General features: G+C 39.9%; 1 long non-coding RNA gene across 1 annotated transcript in view; it reads right to left on the reverse strand.

The window, feature by feature from the left end:
- LOC113967017 overlaps positions 1-22077 on the reverse strand; it is a 34090-nt gene that overhangs the window by 7861 nt on the left and 4152 nt on the right. Inside the window, exons 2-4 of the long non-coding RNA XR_003534055.1 lie at positions 13720-13932; positions 11690-11757; positions 10484-10793 (exon numbers count right to left, since the gene is read on the reverse strand). This is a non-coding gene — a long non-coding RNA (uncharacterized LOC113967017). The remainder of the gene's footprint in view (positions 1-10483; positions 10794-11689; positions 11758-13719; positions 13933-22077) is intronic.

The raw sequence follows: 22077 nt of genomic DNA on the forward strand, positions 1-22077 counted from the left end.
CATCTAAATTACAGAGGCATTTCAGACTGAGGAAGTATTCTATTGACTTTTTGCTGAATATTCCTATGTGATAAAGAAGTTCAGCTTTTAGAGAAAAAAGGCTGGAATCTCTTCTTTTGTTAACATTATTGGTACACAAACACTGATGAACAGTATAGTAACATTAAATGAAAGAAAAAAAGGACTGAACTCTGTCTAAAATCTGTAATTAGAGAACAGAAAGTAAAGAAAAATATTGCTATTCTTTCTCAGAGTCCTGTTCAAAGTTGTGGAAAAGATGGAGTCGTAATTTCATTTTGTTTCAAAGCCTATGAAGGCTCAGCGTCACAACTCCATGCTGAAGTGCAAAATTGAGGCTTTTGCTTGTAGTGCTATTTTTCTATGGGATTGAACTTGAACTAAGTCCTGCTACTACAAACATCTTTACAAGGAGGAGTTTTGCAGACGAATTTTTTCACCTAGGTTCCTTGAACTGCATGAAAGACATTACACAGAGCCCATATTGCCTATTTGCTTCTTTACCCATCCAAAGGGCCTTTAGCACTAGAGGAGGGACTTGACTAGCTATTTAGATTCATAAAGGTCAAATCTTGCAGATAACTGCCCATTTTTCTCATGTAGCATTACCAGAGGATTTTGGAAGAGGTAGTGTTTGGAGGTAGTCTGGAGTCTCTCTCTTTTTGCATTCCTTTCTGATATCTGTTCTGCAGTCCAATAGCCACCACTGTGCAACAGCTAAGGGATATCAGCTGCCTCAAATGAAACTTATGTAAAATTCTGATCAACCAGAAAGAGAAATCCAAACTGGTACAGACATAAACTAGAGTTATTAGGATGATCGAGGGACCAAAAAGCCCCCTGAGGAAAGACAAAATAATGGATTTTTTTTTTCACTTATCCAAATACAGGGAGGCATAAAGTATGTTATACACATTAAAGTGTGTAACCACTATCTAAATTGAACAACAGTGCAGAAAGCTGGGAACAGAATGACCATATGGAAATTAAAAGGCAGGTTCTAAACCTCAGAGGGAAAAGGTTTTCTTCTGAAGCGACCTGATGGCAATAGAAAAGGGGAAAAAAACAAAACAAAACAAAAACAAACACTGGTGGACTTTAGGTGGAGATTATGATTAGGTGGAGATTATGGCTTTTGCCAATCCTGATCTAATCCACCGGCAAATGGTTCCACTAACCCAAAGGAAAAGGTGTTTTGCATAGACTAAAAGAGGTCACGATGCAAACAGCTTGTCCCTGTGTAGACAGAAGGTCTACCTGGCACCATTACTGCTATAAAAATAGTACTGGTAGCACTGGGAGCTGCTTACCCATCAGGTCAGGTGAGGTGAGCATGTAATCTGTAATGGACACTGCTAAAGCACTTCTCCCTCAGACGATAAATCTCTGCCTGGCAGATTATAGGCTTTCTGGCATTTTTCAGAAGTAACAAGCAATTCCAGTTATTCAACATTTCATCAAATGAAGAAAAACATTTATTTTTAAGACATATACTTTTAAAGTGCTGACTGTATATAATTGTCCATACATCACGGGTAGCAACTTGTTAGCATAGACAATGGCAGACTAATAATTTTCTGATAGCAAGAAAAAGCAAAAGTCCTTCAAACAGACCTTTCATGAGAAGACTTAATACAACAATTGATAAAGACAGAGTAAAATAAAGCAAATCAGACAATAATTTTAAAGTATCAGCATGTCCAAACTGGAGGTCTTTTGCTCTGCTCTAAAATTCTCCCAGCAAATGTACAATCCTACTGGCTAGGATGGATGAGTCTTTAGGGATAATCAGGCTTGCACGAGATCCAGATTTCCAGTAAAGCAGGAGATAGAGATTTCTGGCTATTGCTAAGCAGAAGAATACAAGGGGAAGGCTCATTTTGTAGAAATCATATATCTTACTTTCTCTCCATAATATTCCATTACTAGTCACTCTCAGCAATAGGTAATTAGACAAGGTGGAACCAGTATCACCCATAATGGATCAATTGCATGAATTACTTAATAAAAGTGTATAAAATTAATACCTTTTAAAAATTATAGAAAATTTTTTGAAATTAATTTCCTGAAGCATCCTGGGCATTCAAAAGTATATTTTTATGCTTTTGTTTCTGTTGTCTTCTGAATACAGTTGTTACAAGTTTTCAGTCCCAGGTGGAGGCAATTCTAGCTTCTAAATCAATACATGCCTAGATTTCTCAGTCTTGACTTATTGTCCCTTTATTATTCTCTGCTTTATACTGATAATTCTGTTTTAAAACTTATCTTTGTCCACATTTAATGTGCCTACACTCCAGGGAGTGCTTATCATAATGATCATACAACTGAAATCAAAGATTATAAGGGTAAATGCCTGTAAGGGACATGTTAGGATTGAAATGTTGGCTGTCCTGTTATTTCATGCCAAGCTTAGAGCATTGTGTGCTGCCTTATATAGGTCCCTTAATGATCACTCTTCTAACAATGTGAAGCTGCTTTCTAAATAGGCATAAAATGCTCCCAGTTGGAGGCCTCTCTTTACAGTCATTCAAATCAGTGCCAAGTCTAATAGATTCACTGGAATACAAATACATCCTTGATTTTTTTTTTCTTTTTTGAGAATATTGTAGTTAAAAATACACATGAATTAAAATGGAAGAAAATATTTGTAGTTCTCAGAAGATTCTTGGATAGCAGAATCCTAAAATCAATCTTGTATGAGGGGCTAGGAAGGACTGCACAGCTTTAGACTTTGCCCTGTATCTGGCAGATATAAGAAATCCTTGACTATGTCTGACATTCTGGCTGAATTCATGTGGAATTATATCAAAATAAGATTTTTCACGGTAATGGGGCCATTTACTCTAGTATGTGCTTTTATTGAAATATAAAAACAATAATTTGTTTTGAAAAATTAATTTTTTGCAAATTATTTTTTTCTGACTAGAAAAAAGAGACAAATTAAATGTATATATAACATATTCAGACATGATATAATCAAAGCACACCATTTAGAGTAAGGATGAGAACTGGGAATGAAAGGTGGCTCATGACATACTTTACAAAAAAAAAGTGAAACACAGAACTTCTTCAAGTTTGTTTTCCTCACAATGCAACATAATTAAGTCCTACAGGACTTAACAGGCTGTAGTCCACTGGGTATTGCCATCTGCCACTTGCAGAATTACTTCAATAGAAGTATTTCAAGAAAGCTTTTTCAATACATACTTCATTGAATTGTAACATGGGGGCACCTGTACATATTCCCATTAGCAAAATATTTTTAGTCTATTAAAGAATGTAATGGTTTGCATACATAAAAAATTTATGTGATATCTTTAATTTTGGACTTTGCTGTTATGGACTCCAATGTTTCCATGGTCCTTCACTCAAAATAATGTAAAGCCTAGGTCTTCTCTGAGAGATGCAGCAGTAGCTGAAAGCTGATACTCATAAGTTAGACAAGAAAAACACTGGGAACATTACTGATTTTCTTTGTTAAAGAAACACAGAACAAAATAAAATTATAATAATGTATTACCAGCCATATGTTTATTTAAAAATATAGATTTCTTGCCTGTGTCTTGGATTGTTTTAAAACAATAAGGTAATGAAGCTTGAAGATTTGTTCTAAAATTGAAAAAAAATCCATCTGAAGTTTACAGAAAGGACATCTTTAAGAACACACAAAAAAGCAATATTTTTCTGCAGAAAAATGACAGTCGTTAATTTCTTCTACATGTGCAATAGACTTCATGTTTGATTTGTTTTCCTGCCCTGCCAGTGCATGCCTGTGCCCCTGCTCAAAGAGGAAGTTAGACCATAACATTGCACATGAGAGGATCTCTATAGACTGAATAAATACTTGGCAGCATCAAGAAAATGCCAGCTTAGCCTTTTACACATCGTGTACAACATCTACATCTCCTTTTGAGTCCCAAAAGGAGACTATTCTTTGGGCACTGTCTCTTGCTCCAGCAATCATCAATTCCTTCTTGTTTCTGCTAATACTGCCACTTTTGCTGGCAGATCATCACAGTTAGCAGAAATCCAGTAGATTTCCAGACATCTAGGAAACACAGATAAATGGCCAGGACCCACATTCCTGACAATTCTGGCAGCTGTACATATTCCTCACATGGATTTCCCAGCCTCCAAGGACTGAAGTGCTCAAGACTTTGCTGCCGTGGGAAGGTCATTTCTTCTTTTTGAGCACGAGAACACATCTTCTCCTATTTTTAAAGACTTTCTTACCTTTTCTGTGTTTCCCTCTCTTTTTCTGCTGTCACCACCCCAGGCACATTGGGAATTCATAATGTGAACTGGAGGCACTTCCACTTTCAATTTTCACTCTCCTTGCAGTCTGAGCATAACTGATGGGAGAGCAGAAATGCTGATACAGTTTAGCTTCACTTGGAAGGGGAGAAAGCAGCCAATTGTTTCAGTCCGTAATTGCTCCTAAGAGGCACTGGAGCTACACAGAAGCCAAAATTTTAGGGAACAGATAGTCATAAGAGAAAAATAAGAGGCCGTCTTGACCACAGTGACCACAAAGCAATGGCATTTCAAATCTCTGTTAACAGGAGGAAAAGGGCCAACAAAACTCCAGCTCTGGACATGAAGAGAGCAAACTTCAGTCTTCTCAGGGACTTAGTGAGTAAGGTCCCCTGGGAAAATGTTTTTGCAGGTGTTGGAGTTAACCAGTGCTGTTCACTCTTCAAACATCTCCTCCTAAGGGCACAGGAGCAGGCAATTCCCAAATGTCAGAAGTCAAGCAGAAGAGGTAGAAGGCTGGCTTGGCTGAACAGGAACATTGTCTTGGAAATAAGGCAAAAAAGGAAGTTGTATGCACAGTGGAAGCAAGTTCAAGTGACATGGGAAGAATTCAGAGATGTTGCTTGCTGCCGTAGGGGGAAAATTAGTGTGGCCAAAGCTCTACTGGAGTTGCAGTCAGCTAGAAATGTGGGGGACAATAAAATCAGCTATTTCAAATATATTAATGGCAATAAGCAGTATAGAAATATCATTGGTCCATTCCAGGATGAGGATGGTCATCTCACAAACAGGGACAGAGACAAGGCAGAGGTATTTAACGCTTCCTTTGCCTCTGTCTTCAACACGGATGACAGACCAAAGGGGTCTCAGTACCCTGAGCTGGAGGACCATGACTGTGAAAATGATCAACTCCCAGTTGACCCTGAAATTGTGCGGGATCTGCAGCTCCAGCTGGATCCCTACAAATCTATGGGACCTGATGGGATTCATCCCATAATCCTCAAAGAGCCCACTGATGTCATTGCAAAACCTCTCTTGATGATTTTTGAGTGCTCTTGGGAATCTGGAGAGGTCCCAGCTGAACAGAAGCTGGTGAACATTGTCCCAATTTTCAGGAAGGGCAAGAAGGAGGACGCCAGAAACTACAAACCTGTGAGTCTCACTTCAGTACCTGGTAAAGTTATGGACAAGATTATTCTGGGCGGTACTGAAAAACACTCGAAGGACAAGGCTGTCATCAGTCACAGCCAGCATGGCTTCCTGAAAGGAAAGTCCTGTTTATCAAACCTGATTTCATTTGATGACAAGGTAACCTACCTAGCTGATTAAAGGAAGCCAGTTGATGTAATGTTTTGGATTTCAGTAAAGCTTTCGATACTGTCTCTCACAGGAACCTTCTGGACAAGGTGTTCAGCACACAGCTAGATAAACACAACATGTAGTTGGTGAGCAATTGGCTCATGGGTTGAGCGCAGAGGGTAACAGTGAATGGGGTAACATCAGACTGGTGATCTGTCACTGGTGAGGTTACACAGGGAACCTCTTCTTAGGCCCTCTACTCTTCAACATCTTCATAAATCACTTGGATGAAGGACTGGAAGGGATACTAAGCAAGTTTACAGACACAAAACTGGGAGGAGCTTTTGACTCCGTTGAAGGCAGAGAGGTCCTGAAGAGAGACCTCGACAAATTAAAGGACTGGGCAACCAGATGAAGTTCAACAAGGGAAAGTGCCGGATTCTGCACCTGGGATGTTCATACAGACTGGGGAAGGAGATGATGGAAAGCAGTGCCACAGAAAGAGACCTGGGGTTCCTGGTCAGTGGAAAGTTGAATAAGAGTCAGCAGTGCCCTGGCAGCCAGGAGGGCCAACCATGTCCTGGGGGGCATCAGGCAAAGCATCACCAGCTGGTCGAGGGAGGGGATTGTCCCATCTTGCTCTGCACTGGTGCGGCTTCACCTTGAATATTGTAGCAGTTTTGGGCACCATGATATCAGAAAGATATTAAGCTCTTATAGACCATCCAAAGAAGGGCAGTGAAGATGGTGAAGGACCTTGAGGGGAAGCCATATGAGGAGCAGCTGAGGTCACTTGTTCTGTTCAGCCTGGAGAAGAGGAGACTGAGGGGAGATCTCATTGCAGTCTACAACTTTCTCATGAGAGGAGGAGGAGGGGCAAACACTGATCTCTTGTCTGTGGTGACCAGTGACAGGACTCAAGGGAATGGCCTGAAGTTGTGTCAGGGGATATTAGGTTAGATATTAGAAAGAGGTTCTTCACCCAGAGGGTGTTTTGGTACTGGAACAGGCTCCCCAGGGAAGTGGTCACAGCACCAAACTTGACAGAGTTCAAGAAGCATTTGGATGATACTCTCAGGCACATGGTGTAACTCTTGGGGATGGGCCTGTGCAGGGCTAAGGGTTGGACTTGTGAGTTCATTCCAACTTGGCATATTCTGTGATTCTGTGTTGTGTGTAACCCTTCCCACCCTAAAAAAACCAAAAACCAAACCAAACCAAATCAAAACAAACAAACAAACAAATAAAAAAAAAGGGCAGAAAGAAATGGCCTTTCTAATGGTAAACTAGAGACATTTCACAGTCCTCTAAGACCACATATTTTTCTAGCTATTAGGAATGACAAAGCAACTCTAGGAATACAACACACTGTTTCTTCTTCTTTCAAGGAAAAGCAGTCCTCTTTTTTTTTGTTTTCTCTTTTCCCTTACCTTTATTCTCTCTGTTAACCTGCAACTATGTCTTTGTAGTCTGTTTCATTCTTCTTTTCCATTCCTTCAACTTTTGTCCCGACAACTGTCCTTCTCTGTCCAAAGAGATGTCAATGTTCTAATGCTCAGAGTTCAGTCCTGAAGCTTCAGATACTCAATGCTGCAGCATAGCATGCAGGTCCATATGTGACTTCTGTATCTCAGAACCGTGTTAAAAAAGACCTGTATCTTGGATACAGAGGGGTCCAAATTAATATATCACAATGCTGAGAATATTGGTATGGTTTAAATCCTACCCATCTATAAAGCTTAGGTAGTGAAAGTAATTTTCTTTCCCAAGATTTTTCATTCCAAAGACTAGAAAAGAAAGCTCTACTCCATATGGTCCTGTTTTTTTCAAAACGAGAGCAGATTTTGCTTCTGACTTTCAAAAGGACAGAAAAGAATTTCCTGGTGCTTGATGCACTATTTTAAGTAATTGGTCTGAGTTTAGAGCAGTCCTTCAGGAAAATATAATTTCTCTTTCCTTTTAGGACTGAAAGTATTTCAGTTTTCAGCATTTCCTTGTAAAAAGTTGAGAGTGTGCTTGGGGTTTTCTCAGTCACCACTGCTGATTCTTCTGGTGGAAGTAGAGGAAATACGAGGGAGAGGAGAATGGAAGATATATCTACATATGTATAGGGGAGAAAGGATGTTGTTTCAGAGGTAGAACAGCTTTTATGCAGCTATCCATTGGAGCAAGATTATTTCCTGGTGGCTAGGACACTTACTCTGGGGAAGATAAACCTGTAGTCTAGTCTTAATTCAATGATTCAATGGTGACATCTGCATTAGTTAAAATGTAAGATTAAGCATCATCGATGTGAGAATTATAGGGGAATATACATTAAAAAATTCTTATGTTTTGTAGGATAAAGATGACATTTCTCTGCTTGGATGTTTTTTACCAATTCAAATACATATTTTCATGTAGAGAGAAAAATGTGTTTCTATAGAATTTAGATGCTTCAGGGCATAGTTGGTATCTGTGCAGAATTTTTGAGAACCACTGTCTCAAATTTGGTACCCTAATTTCTCTCCATGCATGCATCACACCTTTTCTTATTCCTTCTCTTCAGTACAGATGTTTTTTCCTTTCTCCCATGGTGGTTTTTCTACAGGTGCTGGTTTTGGAGGAGAAACAAGGCCCCCCTCCCTCCAGAAACTGCTAAGAATGGCTGCTGTGTGAACAACTGTATAGGTTTGTTCCATCCTTATTTTTGATGCTTGTGATGGTTTCCTCTCAAGAAATCATAAAAGAAGTATTATTCAACACGATATGAGCAATTAGGCTTTATCATACTGTATGACAGAAATCTCTGTTCCAACCCAGATCTCTTACAATGTGTATGAGAAACCATAATTTTCTCACTTAGGCAATCTTCTATCTAAAAAAATACTCTAAATCTTTCTATAGTAATAAGTTACATTAAAAAAAAAGGCTATCTGAAATGAAGCTGGACAAAAATAAATCTATTATTATATAGTGTGTGGAGGAAGGTACAAGAAATAAATGATACATGGCTTCATTTGTGATAGGCAAAGATACTGAAAAATCAAAATCCAAAAAAAATAAAATTAACCCTCCTGAAGGATGTTTGTATGCACCCTTTATACTGTCAGCATCTAAGTGGGATTTCACTTCTTCTGTATAAGAAAAAGAGAGGAACAAAACCAGCAAACCACCAATTTAATGATCGCTTTTATGTAAATATACATGTGCAGTCATGCATAAGAATGTACACACTGAATGACTGCATCTATGCCTGTCATATAAACAAAGATGATGTCTTTATTATACGTCTATACTTAAAATGCATTTTCCATTAGTATATTGAGGCTTCTCCCAGACTGACAGTTACAGTACAGCCCTCTCAACAACAGTCTAATTGTTTCCAAAGGCTAGTAATAAGCCAGGCTTTGCAGGGATTTGTTTTGACAACTTCTGATTTCTGAAAATTCTTCCTCAACTTAAGGCTATCTTGTGAACTTAAAAGAGGTAAAGAGGTGTTTGATTGAAGTAGATTTGCACTTTTGTGTAATTTTTATTTTTGAGTATCACCTTGTATAGATCTGATAGGATTCTTTTTTTCAATGTTCAGTCGTGTTAGGGAGTTTAATTACGATTAAAGAAAAGATTGTCTAAATTCTAATGTAAGCTGTGACATCCTACTGCTTCTTGATATTCATTATTTTGCCTTTCTATATTTCAAACCAATAACTGTAGCTGGCAAAAAAAAAATTGTAAACCAAAATCAGGAGAATTATTGTAAACATAAATATTATACCACATTATGTCAACTTGCAGAGCAAAAAGGAATACAGGAACTATTATAAAGTCAGTAGTAACACGTAAGGTATTGCAAAATGTTATCTCTGAACATTAATTGATTTTTAAAATTAATCCACATAATTTCATGTCCTTTTTGAAGATGCTTTCCATTTATATTCTAGCTGTGAAGTTTGCTGCAGGTTAGAAGCTCTTATAGATCTGTGTATGTTTTCTATTCAGGGTCTGAATATATACATTATACTGGGTGAAACATTCATGGAAGACTTTCAGGATTCCATTATAAAAATCAGAGTTTGTAATTCTGAACAGTCAGAGAGAAAATCTAGGACTCAATCTTTTATTGTTCTGCCAATTACTCAACACCATTCTACCTATACAAATGTAATGAACAGACTGTGCTGAACTTGTAAAGCATAACACTCATAAAGCCACAGATTTTTAATTTTTTTTGTCTCATGAACTGCAGCCAGGCTCTGAGTGAATTCCCACAATGGCACACAAAACCTACCCACCTGAACAAAGGAGACTTCACTGCATGTCCCCACCCGGAACTGACTACTTAAATCCATTAGGAGCTAGATAATAAGGTAACACCTTATTCAGAAAACAATAAATAGTCCCCCTCAGGAAGACCACAATGCTCAGATTTGCAACACCATATGGAAGCAGCAATCTGAGGAGAGGAATTGCCACGTGTAGGAGCTGGAGCTGTCAGCCATGATCACAGTGAGCTTCCTATTTCCAGGGGCCATCTGAATTGGCTAATGTAAACTGGATGAGTGGGACTGAGCTGTGAGTTGTGTGAGGTCTGTGTTTGCAGGGCAAACATCACTGTCCACAGGCTGTATTTGTCCGGCCAAGCAAAACAGCTCTAGGTTGTGTGTCAAAGACTGCTGTGATCTGCTTGAACAGCCACCATGCCAATCTCTCCAGAGATCCGGAGATTTCAGCTGAAGACCAGGTAAAACATGGACGAGATCTTCTGCAACTTCTGAGGCAATGACTTGGTCCACAAAAGACTTAAGAGACCTTTTTTGCCCCTTAGTCAACAGAGGCCCAGAGCCAAGACAGTGGAAGAAAACTGTAACCTATTACTCATAGGAGACCGAAATCAAGACTGTGAGGAGTCACAGGGGACCTAATCCAACACTACAATGGATTATGTCTCCCTTAATTATTGTAGAAAATATGTAGCCTCAAACTTGCCATTTAACACAACAGCTCAGGAAATCCAGTCGTAAAACCTTCTCAGCCACATGCTCTAGACATGTGCTTTAGGCATTTCAGTTGGGGTAAATGCACAAGCGGGTGCCTAAACCCTGTCTATCTTTCCCTGCATGCCCATCAACTCAAACTCTGATAAGCTTAACAATCCAGCCGAACTGGTGTGGACTTTGACAGGCTTCACCCTGGTATTTACACAGGAGTTGTCCACATCTGAACTTGTCATTCTCAGGACCCTGGAAAGAAACCGAGAGAAATAGACATCTTCTTTTGGTCCAGTGAAACATATTTTGTAAGTTCCTGTTTTTCTCCAGTGACTATTGCGGGATGTCTAACTAGAGTCTGTAAGTCCTGATAAACAACTAAGTTATGGGCACTAAAATCTTTAAATGTTTTTATTAGACACTTTTTTTTTTTGTTCAACATGCAACTTGTCAAAGGAATCTATTCTTTAGTGTCAAGTAATTGCAAACAGGCAACAAATATGCTGAATGTAGTGCTGAGGATGACAAATTAGCTCTATATGATAAAGGCAGGTGTTAAAATATTGCTGCTAAAATGCTTAGATCTGCCTCTTTGTCTCTATACCCTTCAGTTCCTGATGTGTAAAATAGTGACAGTGCACTTCTCCACCTTTCAGGAAACTCATGAGTATAAATATTGTAAAGAGAGAAAAATCAAATATTACAAAGAGAACAAAAAAACAAGAAAAATCTCACTGCTAAGTAGAGACAGTCATTCCTTATTGACAAGTCTGCCTGCTTTTCCTAAATTAGAATTAAAACCCTTTTCAATCTTCAATAATTAGAATGGTCTTTAAGAGGATAACAAAACAAATACTTTTATTTTTAGTCTCTTTTCATTATTTTCAATCTGAACAAGCATTTGAGGTACTGAGATGTATAAGTCCTCCTGAAATCAGCCAGAGCTTTATCTGTAGATCCAGGTCCAAGGGATTTTTTTCGACACATTCAACAGAAAAGCAGCTTAATAATTATTAATGCCTTACTTATCTAACTGAAATGCACTGAAACCAAGAAAATATTAGCTATTTTGCAGTGTACCATTTTTCTGTCCATGATTAGATTCACTCATATGTTTGCATTAAATTATGCAAAGTATTCTTATTTACCGAGTATAGCTATGCTTTCAGGGCTTGCTGCAACATCAGTTTTCAGCCCCTAATACCTTCTCCAACACCTGTAAAGGAGAGGAGAGACTGAGTCATTTGCAGAAGATCACAGCACAGCTTTTCTATGATTTCTTACACAACTAGGTTTTTTCAGAAGGCAGAATGGTGCAGTTTTCCTGAAATGCATATTATCTTCCCACTTTGGTAGCAATGTGTCACAAATCACGATCAAATGAACAAATTTTGCCTAATTTAAAAAAAAAGGTTAAAGGAAACAAAGGTGGAATGCCACCCAGGAACTGAGTAGCTGCATGGCACTGGGGACAGGGGAGGGGAGAAGGCTCCTGGACCATAGAGGTCAGGCCAGTAGCTAATGCTGGGGAGAGAGATGGGAAGAAAAGCAAAGGCTGAGAACATGCTCCCACCAAAGAAGATCCCATCTCAGACAGTAGGAAGACCTGCATCGGTGTATTAGACTAATCTTAATGGAGAGTGGAGAGAATACCAGGATACACTCAGTTTCTCACCTTAAATTTCCTGTACCCTATCAGTAAGGGCATCTTAGATCTACAGGTTTTTGAGATGCTGTATTTCTACCTACTCTCAATTGCCCTGTACGGTAGTTTCAAGTTCCAGGGGTCATTTCATTGTCTGACAGTTATGTTTCCTTTTCAGAAGACTTCTGGAATATTTCCCCTCCTCTGGAGCTGCCAGTGCAGCAGGCTTCAAGGGAAAAGGTGAATGCCTCTGACACTCTCCAGAATAAGATCAAATACAGTTTGTCAAAGAAAAAAAAAACAAAGAAAAAAATTCAAGAGGCAAAATAAGTTCATAAAATTATTTGCATATTTTACAAAACCTCATGAATTATACAGAAGTTTCTACAGACACAAGGGGCTCTGATTCATCTGAAGCATTTTGGCAAGTTCTCTTAAATTCATGGGGTCTAATTTTGCAACAATTTTCTCCAGGATTTTGGTAAATTTACTGCCTTACAGATTTAAAAAACAAAAAGGACTTTCAATTCTTTTGAGGCCTTTCTCTCTTCTGTGTCTCAAAGAGAATAGAGAGTACCAATATTTTTCAAGTTTTTCTCAGAGGTTTCCTTGAATTGACGGGGATAATAGATTGGCCTCACAGGTCAACTTCATCCTCACCCGCAGTTTAGGAACCCTGAAGACTGAAGATAATAAGAAAAAGGAAAACAGCACTCTTTAATCCTGTGGTTCACACAGAAATCACAGTTTCATGTTCAGATATAACTAGGTCATTTTCTTCTAAAGAAAGATGGATTTGGTATACTGTACTGTCCAAAATAAGCCTACTGCTTCATTCACTAGTAACTGCCCTTTGTTTTACTATTGACAGTTGCAAAGGCCAAATGATTTCAAAAGTGACCAAGCACTGATATGTTAGAAGAAAACACAGGATGGCCTCTTAATTTGGTCCAAATGCAAAAAGTCTGCTTTGAAATGGCATTGCTTTTACAACTTCTTCAATAAAGGAAATTGAAACCAGCTTGTAATGCATCCATTACACTTACCAGCAATTCTTGTCCTAAATGACTTCCTTTCAATCTCAGTGAAGTCAGTTAAATTCTAACTCACAATATTAAGTCACTTATAGTGCTAACCTGAAACTTTTCCTTTCAATAGTGTGACTTCTTCTACAAAGCGTTGGAAAGCTACCCCAAAACTCCTAAAATCTTTTCTAGTAGTCATGCTTACTGTAGCAAATAACCCTTAACTCTTGTACACATAACAAAATGTGTGTGTGTGTGTTTCAAATTCCCCCCTTCATTGATAGAAAAAAGAGTTGGGGGGAGAAACAGATCACAAAAATATTTATTGGAATATATTTTGTTAGATCGTTACTATTGAAGGAGTTAAGGTAGCATTATTAAAAGCAGATATTTGCATGGTATATTTGCTTATTTCCTCCCCCCTGTTCTCACCCCCACAGGCACACACTATCACACAGACACTGCAGCACACATCGTCACTCTCAGTCCAGCCCAGCTGTTCACTCACCAGGGAGCTGCACTGGTGTGACAGTGGCCTCTGAGCAGGTGTGCAGAGAGTCCCTCACAGGTCCCAGGTTTCCTCAGCAGCACATGCAGAGCTGGTGTCTCTGCACAGCTGCCACTGGCACCTTGGATATGGACTGAGCTGCACAGCCCCCTCGTTGGCACCGGCATAGCCTGGTGGCCTTACACACACTCAGCAGGATCTGAGTCTTCCATTCTTGAGGAGAGAGCAGGATGACAAGTTTTCAGAGTCTGTCAGCACTTGAGAGATTATTACCTTTCCTCTCAGTACTCTTCCTCTTTTCAGGCTGTTCTGTTCTCACCCATGGATGTAGGTAGGATCCATTTGCATCCACTTGTGCAGAAGTGTGCATGACACTGAAATGTGTGTCCTGACTTCAGTTTGCTCTCCTCCCTCTAGCTGTGTCTCTGGTGGTCCCTGTTAATTTATTGAAACAACACACCTAGCAGGGATTAAATATACTATAGGGACTAGGGGTGGGGGAATAGGACTGTCAGACTCCCTGTTTTATTCTTATTCACATCTGAAAGAAGTGTCAGAAGTGCCACTCTCAAAATCTTGGTGGCAAGTGTCATATTGTAATAGACACAAAAGTGTCTCTTGTGTTACATACAGAGCCAATTACACTGCTTTTGATTAAGAAAAACTGAGCACAATTCCCAGCTGGTGTTCCACACAGTTGCCAAAATGGAGTGTCTGGCCCATTGATAAATAAATATTGCAGATAGGTTCCCTGGACAGTAATCTGAAATTATTGTCCTGAAAATTGTGGAGTTGATAATATGAAACAAGCAAAAAATGCTTGTCTGAAACCAAAGCACAGTGTATTTTCTTGGGAAAGGATGTGAAAAAGAGTTTAAACAGCTCTGGTTCTTAATCTGACAGCAGCAAGCCACCTCATATAGTCACAGTCATGTTGAGTCCTCAGTCTTTTCCTTCTCTCTCTCCTTCCCACCTATGTAACTTGTAGAGTTTTATATCCAGATAAGTGGATTGGAGCATAAGCAATGAAATGAGTAATGTAATTTGGTGCCCATTGTCGGAATGGTGTTGGCTTCTTCCATTATGACAGCAAACAAAATTCAATTACTGTTTGGATATGAACAATTGTTGCCAAACTACCTGCCAAGTCTATTTTCTCTGTTGGCATGAAAAGAGCAACTCCATAGAAAGGATGTCAAGTATTCCCACAGTAAAGAGCAAAGGAGGGAGAGAAGAAACACAACTTTAAGAACAGGAACTGAATGACAATAAGACCATTTTGGGCCACAGTTTTGCTGTGAAAAGTCCCTAAGTTGTAACAAAGAAAGCAATGCCAGAGTAGATCCTAGATGGATGTGAAAAGGCTATCAACTGTGCTTTGCGGGCACTCTGCAGCACCTAGCGAAAAAAAATGCCTTGCAGCTGGTCAATGAAAAAATCACTGCCATGCTCAGCATAAAAATATCACCAATATTCTATCACTACCTTCACAATTTACACGCACAACAAACATTCTCCAAGCCTTTTCAATTAAACCAGAGAAGAAAAGCCTGTGAAAAAAGGTATTCATGTGTACTGATGCAATTTAGAATCTGACTATTGAGTAGCACAGGGTTGTGAATTTACTCTGTTTTCCTATGCACATATCTTTAATCTTCATTTGTTAATTGACATAAAGTATCAAATATCCAGTAGAATTATGGTTATATGTGATTATATTTTAGTAATCTTTCAAGTGGTGGTTGCCAGTAGCTCTTGAAATCTGGAAGTTTGAAGTAATTATTTTCTTATAGGAATGATGAATCAAGAAAATAGTAAGAGTGCAGGCAAATATGGGGAAATACAGGTGCTTGTCACTGTCTTAGTTTGAGAAGAGGGAAGGGATTGGATTGTAGATTATTTAATATAATATAACCTGGAATACATAGACAAATCTATATTTAGTCAGGTCATTGTATGCAAGCATACAATACTGAAGGTCTCGATTTTGAAAACTTTTTTGAAAACTACTGCAGCTGATACTCATCTGTGTTTTCTGTGTATATACTGAGGATGGGTGCATATGAAAATTGTAGGTATATGAGCATACCATTTTATCTGACTTCAGTCTATGAGATGTGAATTTTAGAAAATGACAAGGGCTTTAACTTAGAACCTGCAAAAAACCCACAACATTATTTACTGCAATGAATTTCTGCAGAAAGCAATACTAGAAAAATGAACTGAAGACACCATCAAGCAAGTGGTAAATAAAAAGGCAATTTAGCCAGATCATTTATTTAGCAAGTGGAAAAAGACATTGTTGCCTCCACTTTCTACTTCCCACTGGCCCCAAAGAAGTTTTTACTGAATATTTTACCAATTACTTCTATTAGGAATTATTGGGAAAATGCTGATACCACTGTCAGGAGTTAAAGAATGCAGTTTCTTGTCCCAAAACACTGTCAAAGCGATGGAAGGAACTTGCTGTAAGATAAACCACTGGACAAAAAATTCCCACTGTGTGGACTGTGGGAAGTTGAGATAAACTCAGACAGCAACAACAGAAAGATGCTAATTTCAGGCCTAGTGAGGCAGATCTGGGTAACCTGTCTGGACAAAAGTTTGCAGTGTCAAGCAGTGGTAAAGGAAACAAGTTACACATGCCATCTCAAGTTATGAGAATGGCATCTACACCCCATGGATACCCAGAACTTGGACTGTATAAAGGTGATACCCCAGAAGAATGACTCTGGGATGCCAACTCTGAGAAGACCAGGGTGAAGAAGGACCAGTAGGATGCCACAGAATCCACAGGGTGGTGATATCTTTCTACTTAACCTGTCTCTTTCTCTCCCCCCACTCCTTCTTCTATTTCCTTCTATCTCTCCACCTCGCATTTACTGTTAAATAAAATCCATACTATTGACTTGCCACATGGTCTCGTTTGCATCTTAATTTAAGCAGAGACATCTCTTTATAAATGGATCATAACAGCTGCCTGCCAGGCTCAAACAGGCACTGATGTAGTGACATCAGACCCCACAATCCATCAAGTCCAGGTTTTAACCTTGCAAGCCAGGGAGACCATTCCCATCCTCTTCACTGCACAAATAGGTTCAACACTCATGTGACCCTAAGAGCAGTATCAATTGTTGAAATGTGCAGACTTTGTTCTCTGTTTTCCTGCGTTTTGACCCCCTTTTTCACCACCTCTGTACTTCCATGGTGGGGAAAAAAAGTGTTTTTCCCCCTGGAGTTAAAAAAATGGTAACCCCCGAGAGGGTGGTGTCTCTCTTGGTGTTGACCCAATCAGTGCCCCTGCAAAATTTAAACATATCACACCAGACCAGAAAAGAAGGATGATGTAGTTGTTGGAGAAGAAATGGCCATGTTCTGAGACCACGAGGAGAGGGGGCAGGACCCCCGCTGGGGGGCCATGGCACCCCAGCCCCCATCTGGGGTCATAGAAACTCGGAAACAGTGTTAAACTGGACCGAGGTCTGTGACTGAGAAGCTGGGAGTCTTTCTCCACTGAGAGTGGGCAGCAGAAGACGGAAAGGCGGCAGCAGAGACAGCACTGAGCAGAGGCTATGGCAGAAAGCCAAGGAGATAAGAAAACAAGCATGCAGCTAAGCAGAGAGACAGAGAGATGTCTGAAGGAGAGAGAGAGCCAGTGACAGAGCAAGACTAAGCTCTACAGAGAGAGAATTTGGGGTAAGAACTGAATCCAAAATTCCCCAAAACCCCTCTGAGACCTCCTAGAGAGGCGAAGGTGGTGGACTCCCACCTGAGGGGAGTCTTGGAATGCAGCAGTACCGGAGAGAGGAGCTAAGAAGCTCAAAGACGTCCTGGAGCTGGACTGGGACAGCCAGATGGAATGCGGAGGGTGACCTTGTCCCCTCACTGCTGCTGCCAAGCTGGCAGCCTGAGGTAGAGCACAGGAGCTCTGATGGAACGCTTGAGGCAAAGACTTTCAACTGAAAGCTGCCCTAATATTCTGACTCAAGGGAGCTTGAATCCCCTGAGGAAAAGGACCGTCACAAAGACCCCTGCACTTCGTGATATGATGTGGTGAAGCGAGCCTGTCCCTGCAACCCACGGAAAAGAGAGACCTTCGATTGGAGTCGAAGAGCCGAGAGGGGTGAGATGAGACCCCCCTTGTGTGTATTGGAAAGAGATCCAGCTACAAAAATCCAGCTGCAACAATCCAGCTACAGCTGCTGCATGGAAGAAGAGAGACACTGCTGCTCATAAGTGGAAAGGATCTTTTCCTTCTTCCCTTCTGAACTTTTATTGGAGGGAGAAGAGATTTGACCCAATGTAAATACTGATTTATCATAGAAGAGTTAGTTAAGATTGTATATATAATGTATTATAATATTTATTTGTATAGTGATTGTAATATAATTCCCTTCCCCCCATATTGAGTCTTGTCTTGTGTCTGGAAAACCCATCTCACACTGGGGTGAGATGTAGGAGAGGGGCTTGGACTTGGGAATTGGATTTTAGGGGTCTCAAACCACTACAACTTCCCTTTTCCTACCCCCAGTCCCAAAGAAACAACCTGCTCACACTTGCTGTACCACCACTGGTCCCAGTTTCAGTATGCCTGTTGCTGGTGCTCCCTGTCTTATGTGTTAGCATTAATACCTTTGCATTAGGCATTGCTGACCTTTGAGGAATTTAATCCCTAAAACATCACTGAACCCTCATTATCTGCAAAATTGACCATCTTTCCCATAATTCCCTCTTATACATCTGTGGACACAGACAGCCACATGTCACTGCCTGTAAATTTTTTTGCTCTTTGCTGTGCCACTGCCACATCAAGTGGTTTCTTACATTGTGTCCAGCGATTTTATTCGTCCCATTGAGTTATCTCAGTCATTAGGCCTAGTCATATATTTTAAAAAATTACCTGTAAACAATATATAACCTATATTGTGTTGTATATATATGCTGCGTAATGCATTTCTGTCTGCAGAGGATCTCAGCCTCCTCCATTGTGTGGAACACTGAACTCCACAGAATCACAGAATGGGTAAGGTTGGAAGGGACCATAGTAGGTCATCTGGTCCAACCTCCTTGTTCAAGCAGGATCATCCTAGGGCACATTGCAGAGGATTCTGTCCAGATGATTCTTGAATATCTCCAGTGAGGGAGACTCCACAACCTTTCCGGGCAATCTGTTCCAGTGCGCAGTCACTCATACAGGAAAGTTGTTCCTCTTATTTAGGTGGAACTTCCTGTGCATTTATTTCTGCCCATTGCCTCTCGTCCTATTGCTTGGCACCACTGACAAGAGCCTGGATCCATCCTCTTGACACCCTCCCTTCAGATACTTGTAGATATTGATGACATTCCCTCTCAGTTATCTCTTCTTGAAGCTGAACAGCCTTTCCTCATAAGAGAGATGCTCCAGTACCTTAAGCATCTTTGTTGCCCTCCACAGCTCCCTGTCTCTCTTGTACTGAGGAACCCAAAACTGGACACAACACTCCAGATGTGGCCTCAGGAGGGCTGAGCAGAGGGGCAGGATCACCTCCCTTGACCTACTGGCAGTGCTCTTCCTAATACAGGCCAGGATACCATCGACTTTCTTGGCCACCAGGGCACACTGCTGGCTCGTGGACAGCTTGTTCAGGACTCCCAGGTCCTTCTCTGCAGAGGTGCTTTCCAGAAGGTCAGCCACCAGCCTGTGCTGGTGCCTGGGGTTATTCTTCCCAAGTTGTAGGATCTGCATTTGCCTTTGTTAAATTTCAGACAGTTTTTCTCTGCCCATCTCTTCAACCTGCTGAAGTCCTTCTGAAGGGCTGCACAACACTCTGGGGTATCAGCCACTCCTCTCAGCTTTGTGTCATCGGTAAACTTGTTTGTATTCCTGTTTTATGTTTTATTGCCTTTAAACTTCTAGGTTGCATTTTACATCAGCTGAAAGAAAATTCAGGGTAAGTTAGGATATGTGGGCTACTGAGAGTTTTTTCATTTGTACTGAAGTATATCTTTGTCCACTGATGCTGCTACTAGTATGGTACACAAGTTAATTGCATTCATATCAGGTAATAAAGAGAACAAGCTAATGTTCTAATACAACAATCGTTTTTAAGGAAACATATTTCAGAGAAACAGACTTCACTGCAAATCTTGTAAGAGTCAAATATTTATATTTCTACTGACTTTCCTTGAAAAAACAAGATGACAGTATATGACAATGCAATGCACTTACCAAAATAATGCAACAGCCATGCTGGGACAGACTAAAAATCTGGTCAGCCCAAATTTTTAATAGCAGACAAATGATGGCTGCTTTTGCAAAATAAGTATGAAACCAGCACAAACAAATGACAATTCCAGTGCATTGTTCTCATTTTCAGCAATTTAAAGCTTAGGGACTTCCTGAGTTCAAGCTTGTATCTTTGTTGCTGTGTATGTTTATATCAAGAGACATTGACGGAATTTTTTCCCCCAGGAACTAGCTCTTTTGGGAGTGGAATCAAATACTATCACTGTTCCAGCCTGTCTATAGTACAATAATGTCATGTTTCCAAACTTCTGCAGAGAGTAAAGTGATCTTGAGATAATGACACTTAGTAAAGAATCAGAAGAAATTCTGTAACAATCTTGTGCATAGAGTAAGTAATTTAAAAAGAAAATACCTTAGAGAAATAACACCAGAAAAGGTTTGGGTTTTTAAATGCCATTTTTCATCCCCAAACTTTGTTTGCTGAATTTTTAGTTGTATAACCTATTACACAGAATGTGATCTGTCATTTTATGCTACTTACTCAATATAACATAACTCATTTCATTGTCTTTATTAATACAACATACTGTGACAGGAGGAAAAAATTAGATTCATTTGAAGTTATTGTAAAAATTATTTTAATGGTATTAGTAATTTCTCCCCCACAACTCAAGAATGTACTGAACATAATCAAAAACTGAAAAATTCTTATCTTGGAGATTTAAGATTTTAAAATAAATATGCATGTAAATAGCAGAAGAAGAAAACAGATCCTTGGATAGGATGGAAAGGAGACATAGAGAATAAGGAGATATTGGGCCCCATCTTGATGACAGTAATATGATACCATGATTTGCGGATCAAAAGTCATTATATACACTCATTCCCCACCCCTCATTCCCCACCCAGAGAGTTATACAGAAAGACGTACTGAAACAATGTTATTAAAGTTACATAGGCAAACACGCAGATGTGAAGATATTTAGAATACTATGGTGAGATTTACTTTACTTGTACATCTTGTTTTTCTGAAATAATAGAAAAAAAGTGTTGGTGAAGATGAATCCTGTTTATCACAGAATAATTAGAGTTGAAATTGACCTCTGGAGATGGCCTAGTCCAACCCTCCTGCCAAGGCAGGGTGATGTAGAGCAGGAACACATCCAGGCGGGTTTTGAATGTCTTGAGAGGGAGACTCCCTGGGCAACCAGTTCCAGTGCTCTGCCCCTGTAAAGAAGTTCCTCCTCATGTTAAGAGGGAATTTCTTACGTTTTAGTTTATGGCCGTTGCTCCTCGTCCTTTCACTGGGCACCACTGGAAAGAGTCTGGCACCAACCTCTTGACACCTGCCTTTGAGATATTTATATGTATTAATGAGATCACAGAGTGATAACTGTGCAAGGACCTGTATTGTAGCAATAGGAAGGACCTCTCCTTGTTTAGGGCAACTGAATAGTTCCTGCTAAACTTTTACCAGATAGATGGTAATTATTGAGTCCTCTTTCCAAGAGGTTTGACTTGAAAATCAGGTTCAAAGTGGGCAGCTCTCACAACTATGACAAAGTCAAAAGTAACCCTGCTCTGCGAAGAACTCTGATGATTTAGGTTGAATTTTGTATTTGAGGCGACTTGCTTAGAGAACAGCTTGTTTTGTCCCTGTGCGCAATGGTAAAGCTGGTTAATTGAGGTCCCTGACCTATCCTCTTTCTGAATGTTTGAAACCTCGCCCATAACATATTTTACTACCTACTCAGTAAGCTACATTTAAGCTGATTCAACTGTGCATGTGGATTCATGCTATGAGCCAGACTAATTAAATTATCAGTATTAAAAAATAACACCCTTTTCAGGATATTCAGCATTTGCTGTTTGTTTCTTTGTTTACCACCAGTGAGCTTACAGCACAGCCTTCACAAGCAGCTGAGGGTCTGGGGATAGGAATGACTGATTGCATCCTGAAGGGGGGAAAACTGGTGCAATAGTTTAGCCAATAGAGAAACCTGCACAGCATGGGGACACCTCATATCCTGGCTCTGGCAGGGCTGGTATTGACAATGAAGCCAATTAGTCCTGATAGGCTCCAAGCAGTCAGATGTGGAGCCGGGTCAGCTGTTGCTTCTCCATTACAGTCA

This window comes from Neopelma chrysocephalum, unplaced genomic scaffold (assembly GCF_003984885.1).
Source record: "Neopelma chrysocephalum unplaced genomic scaffold, ASM398488v2 Primary Assembly neopelma1_62, whole genome shotgun sequence".
NCBI lineage: Eukaryota > Metazoa > Chordata > Aves > Passeriformes > Pipridae > Neopelma > Neopelma chrysocephalum.